This window comes from Patagioenas fasciata, chromosome W, assembly GCF_037038585.1.
Source record: "Patagioenas fasciata isolate bPatFas1 chromosome W, bPatFas1.hap1, whole genome shotgun sequence".
Taxonomy (NCBI): Eukaryota; Metazoa; Chordata; class Aves; order Columbiformes; family Columbidae; genus Patagioenas; species Patagioenas fasciata.
Genome location: NC_092559.1, coordinates 48,675,903 through 48,694,226, shown reverse-complemented (window position 1 = coordinate 48,694,226; position 18,324 = coordinate 48,675,903). Strand labels below are relative to the sequence as shown.

Genomic DNA, 18,324 nt, shown 5'->3' with positions numbered 1-18,324 from the left:
TAACACTTCTTGTGACTGCTACCCTGTCCGGATTGGATCCCGTAATCCACGTATAAGCGATTCCAATCTGCCGCGCTGAATCAGTACCCACCTCCATTGTATACCAGTTTCCAAGGGAAAACACCAATTCATCAGGTTCAGCATATACTTTTAAAACTGTTGCACGCAACCATTGATATAGCATAGGTGCAATAATGTCTCACTCTTCAGGACCTCTGACATTTTGCAGCTGGGCATATCCTCGTTGTATCTGATCATCATTGGCTATAGGGCTTAATAAATCTTTTTCATCCACTAATAAATGCATAGATGCAGCTCCACTATCCTAAACTGGCAAAATCCATGCCAGTATTCCTTCCCCACTCTTCTGCTGAGAGATCTCTAAAAATTCCTTTAACTCTCTCGGAGAGTAAGGACACATGATCTGCCCCCCGTCCGCTTGTTCCTGCTGCCGCATCATTTGTATGTTGGGCTGCGCTCCCACCACCTCTTTGCCATTTAAGTCAGGATCAAATTCAAACTCTATATTGGAGTCTGAGGATTCACTCCAAATATTTCCATCCCATTCCTCAGGATTCCAAGATTTTGTGGTAAGAGCACAAAACTGAGAACTAAAAAACTTTTTCCGTATTTATCCCTTTTTTCCTTAGCAATACGCGCTACCAACTGCTCTACATTATCTTGCAACTCGTAGCAGCACTCTGCTTGAACTGTAATTACTTCTTGTGCGATCACCTTTGCATCATGTAAAATCTCAACCTCCTATTCCAATTCTCTCATTTTACTCTGCAATGCAACAACTTCATGACCAAGAGCTCTAAGACCAGTAACTAATAACCATCCCAATTTTCCTGCTAACTTGCGAGAAAGATTCAATGCCGTTTTCCACGGCAACACACGCATAGCTGTTTCAGTTGCTTGGGGGGTAATCGCTGCCCCCTCATCCATCTCAGGCCATGCCTCCGAAGGAGCCAATTTTGCCACAAAAGCAGCCATGAGGGCCTGGTGCTCCGTACTGGGCCATACCGGAATGCAGGGAGTCACCAACATAGACATGCCATGGTTTGAAGAAAAGTCAGGGACTGGGGAGGCTGTTTTTAGTGACTGCTGACCATGCCAAATGTGTGAATGAACGCAGGCAGGTTACAGGAACAACCAGAGGCCACAGATGCAACGCAAAGAGGAAATTTATTTTTGTTACCTTACTACCGGGGGATCTCTGAAACAGCACCTAAGCTCCCTGGCAGAGGTGACACAAGTGGAGACGCAGGCACTGCAGAATTCAGCCCTTGGTGAAGATCAATGAGCCTGCTTATTTTGAAATTTATACAGGGATTCATGCAGATACAGTTTACCACACTGCTTTGATCTTTGCCTGCAGGAATCTCAAGGATGTATGATAAGGTGCCTTTACAGAACCAAAGAATAGTTAGGGTTGGAAGGGACTTCTGGAGATCATCTAGTCCAACCCACCTATTAAAGCAGGTACACCTAGAGTAGACTGCACAGGAATGCATCCAGGTGGGTTTTGAATGTCTCTAGAGAAGGTGACTCCACAATCTCTCTGGGCAGCATGTTCCAGTGCTCTGTCACCCTCCAAGTAAAGAAGTTTCTCCTCATATTCAGATGGAACTTCCTATGCTTTAATCTGTGCCTGTTGCCTCTCATCCTATTGTTGGGCGCCACTGAAAAGCATCTGGCCCCATCCTCTTGACATCCACCCTTGAGATATTTATAAACATTGATAAGATCCCCTCTCAGTCTCTCCTCATAAGAAAGATGCTCCAGACCCCTGATCATCCTTGTAGCTCTCTGCTGGACTCCCTCCAGTAATTCCTTGTCCTTAAACTGGGGAGCCCAGAACTGGATGCAGTACTCCAGATGCAGCCTCACCAGGGCAGAGTAGAGGGGGAGGATAACCTCCGTTAACCTGCTTGTCACACTTTTCTTAATGCACCCTGGGATAGTGTTGGTCTTTTTGGCCACAAGGGCACATTGTTGACTCATGTTTGACCTGTTGTTGACCAGAATTCCCAGATCCTTCTCTGCAATGCTGCTTTCCAGCAGGTCAACCCCTAACCTGTACTGGTGCTTGGGGTTATTCCTCCCAAGGTGCAGGACCCTATGCTTGCCCTTGTTGAATTTCATTTGATTCTTCTCTGCCCAGTCCTCTAGCCTGTCCAGGTCTTGCTGAATGGCAGCACAGCCTTCTGGTGTGTTAACCCTTCCAGTTTGGTATCACCAGCAAACTTGCTGAGGGTGCACTCAGTCTCTTCATCCAGGTCATTGATGAACAGGTTGAACAGGACTGGACCTAGTACTGACCCCTGGGACCCCCACTAACTACAGGCCTCCAACCAGACTCTGCGCTGTTGATCGCAACCCTCTGAGTTCTGCCATCCAGCCAGTTCATGATCCATCTCACTGTGCATTCATCTAGCCTGCACTTCCGGATCTTGCCTATGTTGTGAGAGACAGTGTCAAAAGCCTTGCTGAAGTCAAGGTAGACAACATTCACTGCTTTCCCCTCGTCTACCCAGCCAGTCATACCATCATAGAAGGCTATCGGGTTCGTCAAGCGTGCTTTCTCCTTGTTGAATTCATGCTGACTACTCTTGATAACCTTATTTTCCTCCACATGCTTGGAGGTGACATCCAGAATCAGTTGTTCTTTCACCTTTCCAGGGATGGAGGTGAGACTGACTGGCCTGTAGTTTCCTGGGTCATCCTGCTTGCCCTTTTTGAATAGTGTAGTGACATTGGCTTTCTTCCAGTCCTCAGGCACCTCTTCTGTTCTCCCTGACCTTTCAAAGATGATGGAGAGTGGCTTAGCAATAACATCTGCCAACTCTCTCAGCACTCGTGGGTGCATCCCATCAGGGCCCATGGATTTGTGGGTGTCCAGTTTGTCTAAACTATCTCTAACCTGATTCTCTCAACTAAGGGAAAGTCTTCTGCCAGACTTTCTCTCCTGTCTCTAGGGTCTGGGATACCTGAGGGCCAGTCTTAGCGGTAAAGATGTAAGCAAAGAATGTATGCAGTAACTCTGCCTTCTCTGTATCATCCGCCACCAGGGCATCCACCTGATTCAGCAGCGGACCTACATTTTTTCTAACCTTCCTGTTGCTGCTGATGTAAGCAAAGTAGCAGCCATATCCATTGGCGTGGGACACAGAGACCCTTGGGTTTGTCTCCAGCAGCCAGGCCGGAGTAATCCATAAGTTTGCCAGAGGTAGCAGCCTTATAACATCCCTTAACAGTGTTCGCCCCTATTCTGGACTCTCATGAGAGAAGACTTATTGTCTTGCATTAAAAAACCATTTGGTACAGATGAGAACTACAATTTGCCAATCTATCAAGCAACTAAGAGCAGCCCCAGCAGTTTGGGTACTCCTGTAAATAAAATAAAATGCATGTTAAAATGCTAGCACTCAGTCCTGAAGTTGTTTGTATTAAGGGTTAGTATCTTTGCACAGTCACCAATAGCTGGTCTAGATAAAAAAAAACTAAGTGTACTTCATTATTAGCTTTCATAACGCATCATTGTCTTTTTGCATTCAGAGCATGTAGCATATGGACAAGTTTGGCTTTTTGATTTTCCCCTCTTAAGAAGATAAACGCCACTCTTTCCTTCCATCTGAATTAGAATGTTGCTGTGTTCTCTCCAAGTAAGGGGAGATATTTGATAATGTCTTTTAGAAAACATCTTCATTGATCATAAGCTTGTGTTGTGATGTTTTTAGAATGCTCTGATGATAAACCTGTAATTCAGTTTCTACTACCACAATATAAATTAGGACATTTTTTGCTGAAGGAATGGATTCTTTTGCAGCAGATGCATCCTCAAGTCCATTCTTCTCTACAGCCAAGAGATTTTCTGTTCTCTGTGTGAAGTTTATTGTTGTTAGTACCAACACAAAGGCTTTTAATGCCACTTTGCTTTCAGTGTGGCAATGTTTAACATTTATCTGAATTTTCTCTAAATGTGGTAAAAAAAAGTACCCGAAGGAGGTCCTGAGAGATATTTCAGTTGGATTGCATTCTGGTTTTTGTCTATTGTTGTCATGAAGTTTCATTGTGCCATAGTGTTTATCATCTCCTTAAGGAATATAAAAGCAAAATTATAATTGCAGACTATGTCTTTGTTTTTGATGGAGGAAGATAAAGAAGCAGTATTAATTGTTTGTCTTTATGTCATGTTTTAACCTCAACCAGCAACTAAGCACCACAGTCACTCGCTTGCTCACCCACCTCAGTGGGATGGAGGAGAGAATCAGAAGAGTAAAAGTGAGGAAACTCGTGGGTTGAGATTGACAGTTTAATAGGTAAAACAAAAGCCACGCACACAAGCAAAGAAAAACAAGAAATTCATTCGCTACTTCCCAGTGGCAGGCAGGTGTTTAGTCATCTCCAGGCAATCAGGGCTCCATCGCATGAAACAGTTACTTGGGAAGACAAATGCCATAACCCTGAATGTCCCCCCCTTCCTTCTTCTTCCCCCAGCTTATATACTGAGTGTGATGTTGTATGGTATGGAATATCCCTTTGGTCAGTTGGGGTCAGCTGTCCCAGCTCTGTCTCATCCCAACTTTTTGTGCATTCCCAGCCTACTTGCTGGTGGAACGGTGTGAGAAGCAGAAAAGGCCTTGACTGCTTAGCAACAACTAAAACATCAGTGTGTTATCAACATTCTCATACTAAATCCAGAACACAGCACTATACCAACTACTAGGAAGAAAATTAACTCTATCCCAGCTGAAACCAGGACACTATATAACATCTGGATATTTCCTGTGTGAATTACCTTTGACAAATTGAAGACAATTTTTATAAGCTAATATGTTCATGTGATTATGCTCTGTTTGGAAAGTGATGGAAAATATATGAAGATTTTGGAGATATGGCAGATTTCCATCTGAATTTTTTTTGAAAATGAAATGGAGAGCAGATACTTTAAAATAGATTTTGAGAATAATACTGCTTGCTGTGGATCTTCAAACACAAATCTTTTTAACAGAGCAGTCATTTTCTTCTGTCATTCTCATTTGTGCAGATGTGGTGGGTTGACCCAAGCTGGCAGCTAAGCACCACACAGCATGATGATGCAAAGGCAATCACTTACCACCTCCTACAAGTAGACTGATATCCAGACAGTCCCTGAGCAATGGGTACTTACACAAAACCACCCTCCGCTCTGATTTTGTTGCTGTTGCATATTGTTACATGGCATGGAATATCCCTTTGGTCAGTTCAGATCAGCTGTTCTGGTTGTGTTCCCTCCCAATTTCTTGCATTTCCCAACCTATGCGCTCTGGGGCAGAGTAAGAAACAGAGAAGGCCTTGACACTGTGTAAGCACTGTTAGTCAATAGCTAAAACATTGATGTGTTATCAAAATTGTTTTGGTCACAAATCCAAAACAGTACTGCACTGCCACAGTTCTCTTCCTCCTGAATAAGCTCTGCTATCCATGATGGGCTCCAAGCTGTCTGTGGATGACACTGTGCATGTTGTGATTGTCAGAAGTGGCTTTGGAGGGATGGAGATGCCAGCTAGCTGAAGTCCTGGGCAATCCACTTTGTGCTGGTGGTTAGCACCATACAGGCTGCTATGAAGAAAATTAACTCCATCCCAGCCAGACCCAGTACAACAGATAATTGATTTTTATTTTTTTTAAATTTTTGTATGTTTCCCACCACATTATATCAGGACTGCTTGAATTTTGGGCTGTTTTTTACTTTTCTGTGGTAAGCTTGTCCTTTCATAGATGATGTTATATGGGTGTTTCCTGAAGTTCCTTTTTCTTCTAATTCTGGCAGGCTTTCATTTTCTTTATCAAAAATGAATGTTTTTTTTTTTTTCCTTTGAGTTGTTCTGAATTAATACATGTAGGTAGTGTTAGGTGAGCTTAGTAAGTTAAGATTTCTATGTGTTGCTGGATTTTAAGGAGTTTTGGATGCTAACTTTTAGATGATTTTTATATCTTTTCAGGTCCCTGGATGGCGGACTGAAAATAAATGCAATTTTAAGAGGTATGCCTCATGTAGCCCAAAATATTCCTGACTAGCATATGTGCTAATGATAAAACCACTCCTTTGAGGAGGGGTCTCTGCCTGTCATCTGTTTCTGTGAGTCTACTCTAAGTTTTCTTTACTGTAATCTCTGAAAGCTGCTTCTTCAAACCTGTTTTGTTAGTGGCATAACTTTACTGAAGAGGTCTGTAATATGCTGCTTATCCTTTGGGTTGGTAATTTTAACAAGACATTATCTTAGCAGAGAAAATATAGCATGAATGAGGATACTTGACTGACATGTCTAACCCCTTCCACCCTCTCCTGTTGTGGATTTTCTTTAAAATGGGAGAGTACTCCAAATGCTTTTATAGTTTCCTCTACTCCATTCCTTGGCTGAATACTTGAGCTATCAAAAGAAAACTTTTCTTTCTTTTCAGGATTGAGTCAGGTCTCTGAAACTTTATAAGGTCTTCTATTTCTTTAAGTAGTCACAATGTGGATTTTTTGGTTCTGTCTAAAGAATGGTTCCTAGTGAAAAGTGCTTATTTTGGAGGTTAAGAACAGCTCTTCAGCTCATCACAGAGCTGCTTGTTTCACTGGCTTCTAAGCTCTGTTTGCAAGGGTCCTAAAGAGTGATCTAACTAGGAAAGGGCTGATTTTTCACATTTCGTGTTTCCTGCTTTCTTTTTCAATAAATGGGATGCAAATTAATTTTAAAGAGGTATAAACTATCTGAGAAGAGTTTCATCATTTAAAAACTGTGAAATTAGAGTGGAGAGTAGTTTCCTCTCTTCCAATAATGGATTTGAGTGTAAGGGATCATGTTATGATGCTGATTCTCACTGGCTGGGTTAAGGTGTTTCTGATCAAATGCCATTATGCAGTAGATAAAGAATTTCAGACAGTTATTTACAGTACTTCTCAGTTTGTCTAAGACTTCCTGTTTTAGCAGATTATTTAAACAAGTAACTGAGTAGCAGAGCTAGTGAAGCTTTGTATCCTACAGATTTATCTTGATTGGCTGTGACTAACTTTTTAAACAAGTTATGCTAAGATTTTTCTGTAACTCTCCACTAATCGCTACAAAACAGTATTTTGGATAGAGGTTTGGTGGCAGCTGAGATTTGCTGTGTTCAATTGTGGAAAACAGACATACAAAAGCTGAAGGTAAAACTGCAAATGTTTGAGTCCTGGTCCCTCCTTTATGGCTGTTTGCTTTTATTTAAGAACATAAATATCTATGAGATTTTTGCCTGTGAACTTGACTGCAATCATATGAAAGATTCAGAAATTCTTGGGCATGCATCTTGTACGCACTGACTAGTCACATAAGCATTGTTACTAAAGAAAGCCAAGCTAAAAACATATTCAGTTAATATATAGGTGTGTGTTTCCCGTATAGCTCCAGTGCACTCTAGTGAGTTTATAAATCAGTCTCTAATCCAGAAGGCTGAATGTGATGTGATTTTGTTTTTTTTAAATTAAGAATAAGAATTTGATGCAACAAGACTTGAGTCTAGATGATGCTTTGCAAAGGTAAACTTATACTCTGTTCTTGTAACTTAAAGCTACAACTACTTTCACCGCTAATCTTTTTCTGCTAGTTGTGAAAGCAGCAAGGTTTAAATGCTGTGATCGTGCTATCTTAATTAAGTAGAGTTGATTTCTATGTAACTATGACTAGATATTGTTTTCCTCAAGTACTCAGTGCAACTTGAAAACAGTCCAAGTGATAAGAAATTTGTCTTTCATATCATTCGAATAGACCAATGCATGAAGTATTAACATTTGATTCCTTGCTTAATAGGGGTGAACAATGTGATTACATCTGTTTTGCGATTTTAAATAGACTGAGCTTTACATGGGCACTTCCTGTTTATTTGGAACAAAATGCATTTAAACTTGAATGCAGGTAAGAATCTGGGCACTAGGTTAGTGGATAGTCAGGAGGGTTGGGATAATTTGTTTCAAATTTGTCTCTTGTTTAACAATGGCCATAGGACTCCTCTCAGTTACAATTATTGTTTGAATTATTAGAAGGCATAATAAGTTGTGTTTGAATGTTACAAGCCATCTTACAACTTAAGTATACTGGACATACATATTTACTGTTCAGAGGTATTTCTTTTTCCTTTTTAAATTCAAAATTAGATTGAATTACTTGCTCTGGAGAAGTTTTCAAATTCACTTTTGGCTTTCTTTTGGACAAAGCGCTTGCTGATTAAGGGATAGGAAGATGGGATTTTTATAGTCTGTTGCCTGCATTCCAAATTGGGAGTAGGGGGTGTTTTACCTTTTGTCACATACCTTTTCTCTCTGGCGACCAATGACAGAACCCAAGGGAATGGCAGGAAGATGTGCCAGGGGAGGTTTAGATTAGACACTGGGAGAAAGTTTTTCACCCAGAGGGTAGTGGAGCACTGGAACAGGCTCCCCAGGGAGGTGTCACAGCCCCAAGCCTGACAGTGTTCAAGGAGAGACTAGACAATGCCCTCAAACACATGGTGTGAACTGTGGGGTTGTCATATGTAGGGACAGAAGTTGGACTCGATGATCCTTCTGGGTCCCTTCCAACTTGGGACATTCTATGATTCTTTTTTTTTTTGAAAGATAATATCACAGTATCACAGTATGTTTGGGATTGGAAGGGACCTCAAAAGATCATCTAGTGCAATCCCCCTGCTGGAGCAGGAACGCCTAGGTGAGGTCGCACAGGAATGTGTCCAGGCGGGTTTTGAATGTCTCCAGGGAAGGAGACTCCACAACCTCCCAGGGCAGCCTGTTCCAGTGGTCTGTCACCCTCACTGAGAAGAAGTTTCTTCTCAAATTTAAGTGGAACATCTTGTGTTCCAGCTTGATCCCATTAGTCCTTGTCCTATCATTGTTTGCCACTGAGAAGAGCCTGACTCCATCCTCGTGGCACTCACCTTTTATATATTTATAAACATTAATAAGGTCACCCCTCAGTCTCTTCTTCTCCAAACTAAAGAGACCCAGCTCCCTCAGCCTTTCTTCATAAGGGAGGTGCTCCACTCCCTTAATCATCTTTGTTGCCTTGCACTGGACCCTCTCCAGCAGTTCCCTGTCCTTCTTGAACTGGGGGGCCCAGAACTGGACACAATATTCTAGATGGGGTCTCACCAGGGTGGAGTAGAGGGGAAGGAGGACCTCTCTCGATCTACTGACCACCCCCCTTCTAATACACCCGAGGATGCCATTGGCCTTCCTGGCCACAAGGGCACAGTGCTGGCTCATGATCATCCTGCTGTCCACCAGGACCCACAGGTCCCTTTCCCCTACGCTGCTCTCTAATATGTAATTTCCCAACCTATACTGGAACCTGGGGTTGTTCCTGCCCAGATGCAGGACTCTACACTTTCCCTTATTAAATTTCATCAGGTTATCCCCCGCCCAACTCTCCAGCCTGTCCAGGTCTTGCTGGATGGCAGCACAGCCTTCTGGTGTGTCAGCCACTCCTCCCAGCTTAGTGTCATCAGCAAACTTGCTGATAGTACATTCAATTCCCTCGTCCAAATTGTTAATGAATATATTGAATAATATTGGCCCCAGTACTGACCCCTGAGGCACTCCACTAGATACTGGCCTCCAACTGGACTCCGCACCATTGACCACCACTCTCTGGCTTCTCTCCTTAAGCCAGTTTGCAACCCACCTCACTACTCTGTTGTCTAGACCACACCTCCTCAACTTAGCTGTGAGGATGCTGTGGGAGACTGTGTCAAAGGCTTTACTGAAGTCAAGGTAGACCACATCCACCGCCCTGCCATCATCCATCCATCTTGTTACATTCTCATAAAAGGCTATGAGGTTGGTCAAGCATGACTTACCCTTGGTAAAGCCATGCTGACTGCCCCTAATGACCCTCTTATCCCACCCACAGCAGTATCACCCCTGCCAGCCTACCCCTTGATCCTGACCCATACACTCTCAACTCGCTCCTCATCCGCTCCTGGGCAGAATTTAGTACATTGTAGTTGCTCTCTCACATAGAGAGCAACTCCACCACCACGCCTGGCTGGCCTGTCTTTCCTGAAAAGGGCGTAGCCATCCATGACCACATTCCAGTCATGTGAACTGTCCCACCATGTTTCTGTAATTGCCACCAGATCATAATCTCCCAACCGAACATAGGATTCTAACTCCTCCTGCTTATTCCCCATGCTGCGCGCATTGGTGTACAGGCATTTCAGGGAGCGAGCAGAGCACACCAATTTCTCCCTAGGGGCATAGGAGGCCACCGGGTCCTCATCCGTTTTAGAATGCTGCCCCAGTGGGACAAGCCCAGCTACAACCCCATCTCCCTTCGAGCCTAGTTTAAAGCTCTCCAAATGAGCCCAGCTAATTCCTGCCCCAGCATCCTTTTGCCCCTGCGAGATAAGCCTTTCCCGCATAACACTGTCCGGACTGGAGTCTTATAAAAGCAGCCATTATCAAAAAATCTGAAGCCCTGCCTGTAGCACCAGTCTTGGAGCCAACCATTTAGAGACTGAATTTTCCTATTCCGTCCCACATCGTCACTTGAAAATGGAAGGAGTGAACAGAAGATCACTTGAGCCCCTGAGTCTTTCACCATCCTTCCCAAGACCTTGAAATCGTTCTTCATTCCCCGCAGACTTGTAGAAGGAATTAAGAGGAAAGCTTGGATTTGTCTAGGGAATAGGGTTAGTTAAAGCAAGATGGATAATCTCAGTCTTTCTAATAAAAATTTTTTTTCAGACTTTGTATTAGCTTACTGTATAGTGCTGGTCCTTATCTGCCACATATCAGGTTAATTACCTGTGCAGAAAATGTCAGTAGTCTGAGCAGATGAATGTTACTTTAAGTGGAATTGTCCAGAGAAATTTAGCTACTGGTAAACATGCCTTTCACTTTATCATTTAAGTTGGAAGGGACCTCACGAAATCATCTAGTCCTCAAGCAGGGTCAACTAGAGACAGTTGCCCAGGACTGTGTCCAGTCAGGTTTTGAATATTTCCAAGGATGGAGACTCCACAGCCTCTCTGGGCAACCTCTGCCAGTGTTTGCCTGCCCTCACAGTGTCCTGGTTTTGTTAAAAACAAGACCAGTTCCCTTTTAGTGGTTTTTCTTTCAGCTAAGTTCTTCTAGGTGGCTGCACTTCTCTGAGTTTTAATCTGCATATTTTTCCTAGGATGCTGTACTCGGTGCTGATAAGAAGACCAAAGGAATGCTGAAGAAACTCATGTTTAGATTTATTACTATGGTAGCCAAGAAAGACTTATCAGTTTTCCCATGTTCCATTGTGAGAGGGGCGTGTTTGAGGAGGGGTGGATGGAACAGGAGACTAAAACTGACCAACGGAAGTATGCCATCCCATAATCGTCATACCCCCTATATAAGAGGGTGATCACGAGGGTCACGCTCTCTTCGACCATGGCCGGCATCTAGAGAGGACCCTGTCTGTCTGCCTGTGATCTACAGGCCTCAGGCCCTGCATCCCTGCAACCAGGTTCTGGTTTGCTGTGAAGTCCCACCCATGACTTCCGGGGGCCTGAGCTGCACCTGCTGGGGCCACTCCAGCTCCACACACCCAGCTCAGCTGCTGCTGGAGTGACTCCAACTCCATATCGAGCACTTGAGATTGGTTTTGTGTATTTTGTATATATATTCTCTATTTATTAGTAGCATTAGTAAAATCCTTTAAAACTCTCCAACTTGAAGTCTAAGTCTCATTTCCTTTCCTCTTATCTTTCTTATCATCTTTCCGATCTAAAGGAAGGGTGGCGGGAAATGAGGGGATAACAGGGAGCATCTGCCACAGTTTATTGCTGCCTTGCCTTAAACTGTGACAGATTTAATTGGTGGCCCGTATGGGGAGAAATGAGACCGTACAGAGAGAGAGAGTGTATGGGGATAAGAGAAACCGTGACACACAGTAAAAAAAAAAAGTATTTTCTTCTGTTCAGTCAGAATTTCACATGTTTAAATTTGTGCCAATTGCTTCTTGCCTTGTCACTGGGTACTACTGAGAAGAGTCTGACTCCCCTCCTGATCTTCATTCTCTCCCATAAGGTATTAACACATGTTGATAAGATCCCCTTTGAGCCTTCTCCAGGCTGAAGAGTCCCTGCTCTCTTGGCCTGTCCTTATATGAAAGATGCTTCAGTCCCTTAATCATCTTAGTAGCCCTGCACTGGACTTGCTTCAGTAAGTCCATATCTTTCTTTTACTGAGGAGCCCAGAACTGGACACAGTACTCCAGATGTGACCTCATCAGTGCTGAATAGAGAGGAAGGATCACCTCCCTCAACATGCCTGCAACACTCCTTCTTATGCAGCCCAGTATACTGTTGGCCTTCTTTCCCACAAGAACGCATTGTTGGCTCGTGGTCAACTTGTTGTCCACCAGAACCCCAGGGTCCTGTGAAGAGCTACTTTCTAGGCAGTTGGCCCCCAGTGTGTACTGGTGCCTGGGGTTATTCTTCCCCAGGAATAAGACTTGACATTTCCCCTTGCTGAACTTCATGAGGTTCCTCTCTGCTCAATTCTCCAGCCTGTCAAGGTCCCTCTGAATGGCAGCACTGCCCCCTGGCATATCAGCCACTCCTACCAGTTTTGTATTGTCTGTAAAGTTACTGAGGGTGTCCCAGCATCTAGGTCATTAACAAAGATGTTAAACAGTATTTACTCCAGTATTGACCCCTAGCATACACCACTTCTGACTTGCCTCCTACTGAACTTTGTGCCACTGCTCACAACCCTTACCATTCACAACCCTGGCCATTCAGCTGGTTTTCAGTCCACCTCACTGTCCACTTATCATCACAGACGAGCTGACAAAGTACAGATTAGATATTATGTGAGATGATGTCAGAAGCCTTGCTAAAGTCAAGGTAAACAACAATCACTGCTCTCCCCTCATCCATCAAGCTAGTCACCTCATTGTAAAAGGCTATCAGGTTGGTTAAGCATGATTTCTCTTTTGTAAATCCATGCTGACTATTCCTGATCACCTTCTTGGCATTCATGTGTCTGGAAACAGTTTCCAGGAGGATTTTATCCATCACCTTCACAGGAACTGAGGTGAGGCTAACTGGCTTGTAGTTCCCCAGATCTTCCTTCTTGCCCTTTTTGAAGATAGGAGTGACATTTACTTTCTTCCAGCATTCAGGAACCTCTCCCATTCACTATGACCATTCAAATATAATTGAGAGTGTCCTCACCATGATATCAGCTCCCTCAGCACTTGTGGGTGCAACCCATCAAGCCCCATGGATTTATGTATGTCCAGTTTATTTAAGTGCTTCCCTATGTCCTCCTCCACCGAGGGTAATTCTTCCTTATTCCACATTTTCCCTCTGGTCTCAGGGGCTTGGGATTCCTGAAGGCCAGTCTTATCAATAAAGACTGAGGCAAAGAATGCATTGAGTACCTTGGCCTTTTCCATGTCCCTTGTCACCAGTTCCCCTGTTCCATTCAACAGCTGGCCCATGTTTTCCCTAGTTTTCCTTTTGCTGTATATGTACTTGTAGAATCCTTTCTTTTTGCTCTTCACGCTCCTTACCGAATTCAGCTCCAGGTTGGCCTTGACTTTTCTAACCCCATCCCTGCAAGATCAGACAGCATCTCTGTTATGAGCAAAAAGCAGTTGTGGATCCCTCAGGGGCGAGGCACAACACTTGGCAAGTGAAAGGTTTGGCTTTAATGAAAGTATAGCATTACCACAGTGAAAGCCTCAGGACACTGACGCTAATCAAATGGGGACCTGACACAGTGGAACCCTGCTCAGGAGTGAAGCTCAAGGGGGTGGATAACAAAACTTGTGCTGATTAACATATAATACATATGCAATGTCCTGTTTTGCTCATTAGCAAACTCACTGATGTAATGCAGGCACTGTTGTACAAATTCTGAGATACACAGCTGGCCTTCACGTTGATGCTTCTCCCTCATCTGCACATACCCTTACATGGGCAAACTATTCCAGGTTACCGTAACAATGAGATAAGATAAGCTTGGGACTCTACATACTCGGATGGGGGAGGTGAACTATCCTGGGTTACCATAACAAAGTCTTCTTATGCCCTGCAATCTCTACACTCATCCTGAGTACCCTGCCCCTGCTTCTACCTCTTATACGCTTCCTTTTTATGTCTGAGTTCAATCAGGAGCTCCTTGCACATGCAGGCCTCCTGCCACCTTTCCTTGCTTTCCTACTTGTTGGAATGGACCTTTTTTGAGTTTGGAGAATGTGATCCTTCATTATAAACCAGCTCTCCTGAATCCCTCTTCTCTCTAGGGCCATGTCCCGTAGGATTCTTCCAAGCAGATCTATAAAATGCTTGAAGTCTGCTTTTATTCTACTTTTTGTGATAGATGTGAATGCTGGGTTAATTTAGGCCTTTGAGACTGTTAGCTAGGCACTAAAGACAGATGCTGAAACTTTTAAAGACTATTGAAACTGAACATAAATCTGTCTCAGTGCTTTTATGGGAACCCATCAGTAGAAGAAGGATTAACTGTTTTGTTTAGTTGATTGATAATTACAAAACTAATAATATTTCATATGGAATTAGTAAACTATTTAGACAAATGTAAAATCTTAAGCTTCAATAAATATTGAATTCACTATTGGTGACATAGAAATAACTTTGAGCAAACATCAGCACAAGTCCGGGAGTGTATTCGTGATTGTGTAAGTGAAATTAAGATTGTTTAACACTAGAGTTTAGGGGATTATTTTTGATATGCCTTTATGATGTTGTGTCAAAATAGTTCCAACATTAATAGCTTTGTAATTATTATATTTGTTCTGTTTCCTTCTAATATTTTAATTAGACATAATTCAAAAGCTTTCCCCCTACAACACTGTACTTCTGAGTGTGTGTATGGTTACAGGAAAAATACATTTGTGGTGATTTTATAAAAACTGATTTATTTTATATGATGTAAATGACAAACATTTGTTGGGTGGTAGGTCATATAGTGCTGGTACTTTCTCACCAGAACAGACCTGTGGTTCAACTAACCCAGTACCCCATCTGAGGTGACAGATGTTAACAAATGCCATACAGGAATGTGCAAAATATCCTGTGTTAAACATCTATTCAGATGGGGAGTTTCTTCATAAGTATTCATAGAATCATAGAATCATTTGGGTTGGAAGAGACCTTTAAAGGTCATTGTCACAGAGGCACCCTGAGTTTAGTTTAAGGGACAACAGGGTCCAAACCAACTTTTATTAAACCGGTGAGAAACAGGGTTTTAGCACTCCAAAAGTGACTTAAATACAGGTTCGGATGTCAGTTGAGGAAAATTATTAAGGGGCAGCAACTAATACAACAGGCGGTCCACAGAGTGCATGCACATGGCTTCACCCAAAACAATGCCGGAGCCGTCTCTGAGTACACACTTGCCTGAACACGGTGTGGGATTATTTTAAAGAGATACATGTACTCGTAGTGAGTACGGAAAGTGTACACTCGCGATTCTGTGAGGGTAAATTTATAATACACTCGCAATCCTGCGACAGTTAATACACGTGCAAATGTGCACGGAATATTACACGTGCTTATGTGGAAGCACGGGAGGAAAATACACCCGCGATTATGCGAGGATTAATTTTACACGTGCTCATATTGAGCACGGAAAGTACGCGTGCATATGTGCACGGAAAGTAAATACACTCGCAATCCTGCGAGGAGAAGTTTTACTCACACACGTGGCAGCTAGGCAAGCGGAGTCTCCGTCCCGGGGAGGGGGGGCTCTCGGCGGCAGCATCTCGCTCGTGCTCCGAGAGACCCGCGACAATGGGCGGAGTCTCAACGAGAGTCCCGTTTTTATAGGCTGATCAGCTCTGACTGTAGGCATTCCAGAAGCTTCTCTGCACCCCCACACTGGCTGTGGGGTGCCCCTAAAGCTTCCAAACATCCCCCACACTGGCCGCAGGTGCCCAGTGGCTCCCTGGCGCCTGGGCACTCCCTTCTCCTAATGGCCCTGGCCAGGGTGCTCTGGGGCCAAACAAAAGAAGCTGTTAGCCTCAAACAGCAGAGAGAGAAGGAGATCTGTCTACTCCTTCCATGATGAAGGAGGGAGGGGGAGAGAGGAGGGTTTGCATCCTGCCACAGTCATCTAGTCCACCCCCCCTACTATGAGCAGGGACATCTTCAACTAGATCAGATTGCTCAGAGCCCCATCCATCCTGGCCTTGAATGTTTCCAGGGATGGGGCATCTACCACCTCTCTGGACAACCTGTTCCAGTATTTTACCACTCTCATTGTAAAAAATTTATTCCTCATGTCTAGCCTGAATCTCCCCTTCTGTAGTTTAAAACCATTACCCTTTGTCTTATCCTAAGAGGCCCTGCTAAAAAGTCTGTCCCCATCTTTCTTATAGGCCCTTTTTAAGTACTGAAAGGCCACAATAAGGTCTCCCTGAAACCTTCTCCAGGCTGAACAACCCCAACTCTCTCAGCCTGTCCTCACAGGAGAGGTGTTCCAGCGCTCTGATCATTTTTGTGATACTTATCCTGGTTAATACTTGGATTCACTCCTTGGTTATCTGTGCACACTCATTGTTTTGGCTGAATTCCTGCATAGTCAAATAACTAGTGTTATATTTAATTTTTGTGCCTGGGTGTTTGCCATTTTAGGTATACTTTTAGACTTAACTATATTTACCTATTAGAAGTTATGCTTTCCATTGTCTTCAGAAGGGTTCACTTCCTATTTGGCTAGTGGTTTAAATGACAGTTTAAGCCTACATTTATACAGTCCTAAAATTACATTTGGCCCTTTGAAGGCAACTGTGAGGCTGATGCAGCCCCAGGTGAAAATGAATTTGACACCCCTGGCTTAAGTCTTCTCCTAAATATTTCTGAACAATGGCCATAAATAGCTGTTTTCCTGTGCTATAGAAATGTGTGTAGTTCATACAGTTTTTTTAAATTGGAAATCTCATTTGCTATATTGAAACTGCTAAATATGTGGCTGCTCTTCAGTTGCATGGAAACCTAGCTATAAAATAAGGTTTAGAAAAGAAGTAATTGAGTTCCCTGGCATAGGTTCTGATCTATTTGATATACTGTGCAAACAAATAATGTTTTCATTCTTCTTTGACAGCTAGTTACTAGGTTAATAAAATCTCAAACACCATAAAACAAATTTGGGTTCTGTCTCTTTTACTATTTAGCCCTAAGACCCAGAAGTCTTCAGTTACTCTTATATATCATACAGTGTAGATGCACTTCAGTAGTTTATAATGGAATGTAATTACCTTTTTCAGTGCTAATATATTTCACATTAGTTTGAAACTTTGGCGTCTGATAGATCTTTATGCTTAGTTTACCACTTAGTCTATTTACCTTAATCCTTGTCTATGTTTAACATGCTTAGGGTTCAGGTTACCATCTTGTCATACTCACAGAATCACAGAATGGTTAGGGTTGGAAGGGACCTCTGGAGATCATCTAGTCCAACCCACCTGCTAAAGCAGGTACACTTAGAGTAGATTGCACAGGAATGTGTCCAGGTGGGTCTTGAATGTCTCTAGAGAAGGAGACTCTACAACCTCTCTGGGCAGCCTGTTCCAGGCTCTGTCACCCTCAAAGTAAAGAAGTTTCTCCTCATATTCTGATGGTACCTCCTATGCTTCAGTCTGTGCCCATTGCCCCTCATCCTATCATTGGGCACCACCGAAAAGAGTTTGGCCCCATTCTCTTGACACCCACCCACCCTTGTGATATTTATAAGCATAAATAAGGTCCCCTCTCAGCCTTCTCCAGGCTGAACAGACCCAGGTCTCTCAGTCTTTCCTCATAAAAAAGGTGCTCCAGACCCCTACTCATCTTCGTAGCCCTCCGCTGGACTCCCTTCAGTAATTCTTTATCCTTCTTAAACTGGGGAGCCTAGAACTGGATGCAGTACTCCAGATGCACCAGGGCAGAGTAAAGGGGGAGGATAACCTCCCTCGACCTGCTTGTCACACTTTTTTGAATGCACCCCAGGATACCATTGGCATTCTTGGCTACAAGGGCACTTTGTTGACTCATGGTCAACCTGTTGTCAACCAGGCCTCCCAAGTCCTTCTCTGCAGTGATATTTTCCAGCAGGTCCACCCCTAAACTGTACTGGTGCCTGTTATTCCTCCCCAGGTGCAGGACCCTACACTTGCCCTTGTTAAACTTCATTAGGTTCTTCTCTGCCCAGTACTCCAGCCTGTCCAGGTCTCCTGTTTGAAGCTTTGCATACTGTACAAAAATGTTCCACTATTCATATTCTGAAATGTATTCCAGAACAAACTCAGTTAAAACAAGTATTTGTGAGCCATGCCT

The 18,324-nt window shown here is 43.4% G+C and overlaps 1 protein-coding gene across 4 annotated transcripts in view; it reads left to right on the top strand.

Moving 5' to 3' along the window:
* LOC136114637 (polycomb group RING finger protein 3) overlaps positions 1 to 18,324 on the top strand; it is a 117,219-nt gene that overhangs the window by 16,548 nt on the left and 82,347 nt on the right. For 3 of the 4 annotated variants that reach the window (XM_065860055.2, XM_065860056.2, XM_071801647.1), the window contains exon 2: positions 5,991 to 6,031. The exons of the other annotated variant lie outside the window; for it this stretch is intronic. The gene's annotated coding sequence lies outside the window, so the exon portion shown is untranslated. The remainder of the gene's footprint in view (positions 1 to 5,990; positions 6,032 to 18,324) is intronic. 4 annotated transcript variants of the gene reach the window in all.